Source organism: Bison bison, unplaced genomic scaffold (genome assembly GCF_000754665.1).
Source record: "Bison bison bison isolate TAMUID 2011002044 unplaced genomic scaffold, Bison_UMD1.0 scf7180017864468, whole genome shotgun sequence".
Lineage (NCBI taxonomy): Eukaryota > Metazoa > Chordata > Mammalia > Artiodactyla > Bovidae > Bison > Bison bison.
Genome location: NW_011495029.1, coordinates 2711236 through 2717125, shown reverse-complemented (window position 1 = coordinate 2717125; position 5890 = coordinate 2711236).

Sequence of the window (5890 nt, the reverse complement as noted above, 5' to 3'; positions counted from 1 at the left end):
TTTAATTTCATGGCTGCAGTCACCGTCTGCAGTGATTTTGGAGTCCAGAAAAATAAAGTCTGACACTGTTTCCACTGTTTCCCCATCTATTTCCCATGAAGTGATGGGACCAGATGCCATGATCTTAGGTTTCTGAATGTTGAGCTTTAAGCCAACTTTTTCACTCTCCACTTTAACTTATATGCAGAGTACATCATGAGAAACGCTGGACTGGAAGTTTACTGAACATCATCTCAAAATTAAAGAAGTATAAAACCATTTTTTTCTTGCAGTGAGAAATCTGAAGATTTACTCTCTTAACAGCTTTCGTATATGACATAGAGCAGTGTTACTTATATTGTATGTTACATCCCTAGTACTTATTTATCTTGCAATTGAAAGTTTGTACATTTTTACTACCTTCCTTTGATTCCCCTTCTCCCCAACCCCACTTCAGTTCAGTTCAGTCGCTCCAGTCGTATCCAACTCTTTGCGACCCCATGAACTGCAGCACGCCAGGCTTCCCTGTCCATCACCAACCCCCAGAGTTTACCTAAACTCACGTCCATTAAGTCAGTGAAGCCATCCGACCCTCTCATCCTCTGTCGTCCCCTTCTCCTCCTGCCTTCAATCTTTCCCAGCATCTGGGTCTTTTCAGGTGAGTCAGCTCTTCGCATGAGGTGGCCAAAGTATTGGAGTTTCAACATCAGTCCTTCCAATGAACACCCAGGACTGATCTCCTTTAGGGTGGACTGGTTGGATCTCCTTGCAGTCCAAGGAACTCTCAAGAGTCTTCTCCAACCCCACAGTTCAAAAGCGTCAATTCTTCTGAGCTCAGCTTTCTTTATAGTCCAACTCTCACATCCATACATGACTACTGGAAAACCCATAGCTTTGATGAGACAGACGTTTGTTGACAACCACAAATCTGATCTCTTTCTATAAGTTTGTTTCTTTGTATTTGAAATATAATTGAACTACAAAACTATGTTAGCTCCTGGTACAATGCATGTGAAAGTGAAGTGAAGTCGCTCAGTCGTGTCCGGCTCTTTGCGATCCCATGGACTGTAGTCTACCAGGCTTCTCTGTCCATGGAATTTTCCAGGCAAGAGTACTGGAGTGGGTTGCCATTTCCTTCTCCAGGGGATCTTCCTGACACAGGGATCAAACCCAGGTCTCCTGCATTGCAGGCAGACACTTTACCCTCTGAGCCACCAGGGAAGCATAATGATTCAATATTTCTATATATTTCAAAATGATCATCATGATAAGTCTAGTTGCAATTGTTACCATAGAAAGATACTGTTAATTCATAATGGCTATATTCCCCACATTGTATAATTAATACCTATGACTCATTTATTTTGTAACTGAAAGTTTGTACCTCTTAATCTCCCTCACCTACTTCTTCCCTCAACCCCTCCCTTCTGGCAACCATCTGTTTAGTCCCTGTATCTATGACTATTTCTGTTTAGTTATGTTTATTCATTTGTATTTTTTTTAGATTCCACATGTAAGTGAAATCATCAGCTTTAGTATCATTCCTTCCAAAGAACACCCAGGGCTGATCTCCTTTAGAATAGACTGGTTGGATCTCCTTCCAGTTCAAGGGACTCTCAAGAGTCTTCTCCAACACCACAGTTCTAAAGCATCAATTCTTTGGCGCTCAGCTTTCTTCACAGTCCAACTCTCACATCCATAGATGACCACAGGAAAAACCATAGCCTTGACTAGATGGACCTTTGTTGGCAAAGTAATGTCTCTGCTTTTCAATATGCTATCTAGGTTGGTCATAACTTTCCTTCTAAGGAGTAAGCGTCTTTTAATTTCATGGCTGTAATCACCATCTGCAGTGATTTTGGAGCCCCAAAAAGTCTGACACTGTTTCCACTGTTTCCCCATCTATTTCCCATGAAATGATGGGACCAGATGCCATGATCTTTGGAAGGAATGATGCTAAAGCTGAAACTCCAGTACTTTGGCCACCTCATGTGAAGAGTTGACTCATTGGAAAAGATTCGGATGCTGGGAGGGATTGGGGGCAGGAGGAAAAGGGGACGACAGAGGATGAGATGGCTGGATGGCATCACCAACTTGACTGACGTGAGTTTGAGTGAACTCCGGGAGTTGGTGATGGACAGGGAGGCCTGGCATGCTGCTATTCATGGGGTCACAAAGAGTCGGACACGACTGAGGGACTGAACTGAACTGAACTGATACAGTTTGTATTTGTATTCCTCTTTCTGTGTCTGACTTACTTCACTTAGCATATTACCCTCTGCAGCACCAGGAAAGCCTGGCGTCTTGCAGTCCATGAGGTCACAAAGAGTTGGACATAACTGGGAAAATGAACAACAACATTACCCTCTAGGTCCTTCCATGCTGTTGAAAATGGCAAAATTTTACAGTAAGTCCCCTAGATATGAACGTTCAAGTTGAAAACTTTGAAAGATGTGAATGTGCATTCCATCAAGGTCAGGTGTGAGTGAAATTGCAGCTGGTGCTTTGTCTCCTGTTGCTGACGATCCTTCTGCTCTATCATCTCCCACCTTCTCTCCCTCCTCCGGTCAGCAGCACTTCTTGCCTGTTCATTCAACGCTAGCCCCTGGATGACAGCTGTTGTGCTGTACTCCTGTACTTTTCAAGGTACTGTACTGTAAGCTTAGAAATGTTTTCTATACTTTTCTCTTCTGTTTTTATGTATTATTTGTGTGAAAAGCATTATAAAGCTATTACAGTACAATACCATATAGCAGATTGTGTTAGTTGGGTATCTAGGCTACTTTGTCAGACTTAACAAATTGGACTCACTAATGTGCTCTCAGAATAGAACTAATTCATATGTAAGGGCTTGCTATATTCTTTTTTATGACTAATATTCTATTATCTTTATAACCACTTTATATCTTCTTTACCCACTCATCTATCAGTGGGCACTTAGGCGCCTTCCATATTCTGTCTATCATAAATAATACTGCAATGAACATAAAAATGCCTATGTTTTCAAATTAGTGTTTTCATCATTTTTCACTAGTTCAAATAATGCTTCAAGGCACGTCTCTAACTTGTTATTGAGAGTTACTCCTCAGTAGGTTAGATATCATAGAAAACTTCTTAGGTGGTTCCACTGGAAGAAGAGACTGAGAGTAAGTAACACCTTACACTAACTGTGCATTGGAGTTGAAAACATGCATACCTATGCCACGCCTTGCTGCAATTTTGACCTGCCTGGGGCTATATGCTGGCAGATGGATAAAGATGTGTCATTTTCTCCCAGTGATTCTGATTCTTCCCATACATCCTGTACCTACCCACCCTACTTTTATGAACCACTGTAACACTCAAAACTGAGGGAATAACGTTCGTCTTCAGTGTTGCACTCAGGCCGGATACCACAAGCCCTATCAAGAGGAGACCTCGGTCTCTGGCCTGTTGCCTTGACCTCATGCTCTCCTGCTCTCCTCCCAGCTGCCTAGGACTTCACTGAGGGTCTCTGAGGTAAGTCTCAGCCTGTCCTAGGGTGACTAGAATGAAAACAGAAATAGCTATCCAGGAAGAGAGAAGAGAATTAAGATAGCCATAAAAAGCCTTTCTAAAGGAGCTAAATATTTGTAAAGGAAAAAGGAAACTGGGGGATGACCAGGGTATATTCCTATTCCTTGCCTCCACATACTCCAGAACAGTGGTTCTCAACCTGGTTTTCTATCTCCTTTCTCCTCCATCCCCAGGAACATTTGGCAGAGTCTGGAGACATTTTTGGCTGTCACAGCTGGGAGGGACATTGTGCTACTGGCATATACCATGGAGTCCAGGGCTGCCGCTCTATATCCTACAGTGTACAAGACAGTGCCCCACAGCAAAGAGTTCTTCAAACCGCGATGTCAGTGGTGCCGAAGTTGAAGCCCTACAACCCTTTCCTACAGCCCTCTTTTTTCTTTTGTTCCCCTGTGCAATGCTCTACTTCTCTCAGATTCAAATGGAAAGATGACTGCATCTAACCAGAATAAGCCTGGGCCTCAAGCAATTTCCCTATGTTCTCAGTCTGTAGTTGGTGATTCTTTAGCAATAAGTTTTGTTGAGTTAAGTGACTCCTTATCTCATTTATGAGATCTGGGAACCCATGGAGAGATAAGAATAGTCTAAACACCTGGGTTGGGACATGATCTGTGTTCTCCAGAGTTTGAGAATTACTGTCCTTAAATGGCCTTGGACTGTGATTGCAAAGCTTTTTTTCTCTCAGAAACTGTCTCTCTAGTTTAACATCTTCTTAGGATATTTCTCAGTGTTGCCTTTCCTCTGGACTATGATTCAGAGTCTCCAGTAACCACTGCCCATCCCTGCAATATGCCATTATGATTCATATTTCTATTGAACTTGTAAATTCAACAAAGAACTAGAACTTGTGTTAATTGTTATTTGACAAATTAATTTGATGAAAATATATATACTTTGAAGAAAGAAGTCCTCTATGGGTTTGTTTTGCTTAAATGATTAATGTTCTGATCTGAATATGCTTTATCACTATTTATTACACAGTGTTACATTTCTTGTGAGTTGTAGGGTAAAACTAGCCCATAGAAACGACTTTAAAATTAACAGTGGAAAAAAAAAATAAAATTAACAGTGAAAAAAAGGAGCAGAGATTCTGACTTTAAAATTCTATCTTCAACACTCCTGCACTAGTTTAAATACACCTCATCTATGCAGTGAAGAATTGGAAAGGAAAAAGAGAAGTTAACTGATGAGGAAAGCAGCTGATGTGTGTTTCCACGCAAAGACCTGGACACAGTGCTAAGTGCTTGTATCTACCATTTTTTGGAGATGATACTAAGCTTCTGTTTCATCCTAACAATCCAGTAAGGCGGGATGAGGAAACTAAGACTCAGAAACTTCAAGACAGCTCCTCAGAGACATATATCTAAGGAATGGCAGGAGCAGGTTTTAAGCCCATATCAAGGGCCTCACTTGACACTAATGGGTACTGTTATTACTAAGCACATTTTAGGAAAAAGATACCCTAGTAAGAGCTTCATATACATTATTTAGTTTTAAACCTCACAACTATTTTTTGTGTACTTTATAGAGAGTAAACTGAGGATCCGAAGCTTACCTCACTCATCCTGGGTTCAGTTCAGTTCAGTCCAGTCGCTCAGTCATGTCCGACTCTTTGCAACCCCATGAATGGCAGCACTCTAGGCCTCCCTGTCCATCACCAACTCCCTGAGTTTACCCAAACTCATGTCCATCGAGTTGGTGATGCCGTTCAGCCATCTCATCCTCTGTCGTCCCCTTCTCCTCCTGCCCCCATCCCTCCCAGCATCAGGGTCTTTTCCAATGAGTCAACTCTTCGCATGAGGTGGCCAAAGTATTGGAGTTTCAACCATCAGTCCTTCCAATGAACACCCAGGACTGATCTCCTTTAGGGTGGACTGGTTGGATCTCCTTGCAGTCCAAGGGACTCTCAAGAGTCTTCTCCAACACCACAGTTCAAAAGCTCAATTCTTCAGCACTCAGCTTTCTTCACAGTCCAACTCTCACATCCATACATGACCACAGGAAAAACCAAAGCCTTGACTAGACAGACCTTTGTTGGCAAAGTAATGTCTCTGCTTTTGAATATGCTATCTAGGTTGGTCATAACTTTCCTTCCAAGAAGTAAGCATGTTTTAACTTCATGGCTGCAGTCACCATCTGCAGTGATTTTGGAGCCCTCAAAAATAAAGTCAGCTACTGTTTCCACTGTTTCCCCATCTATTTCCCATGAAGTGATGGGACCAGATGCCATGATCTTAGTTTTCTGAATGTTGAGCTTTAAGCCAACTTAACTGGTAAATAGATTGTGGATTCAAGCACATTTCATCTGCTTTAGAGAATACAGTATATTTTGTTTTGTCTCCCCAAAACATCATTT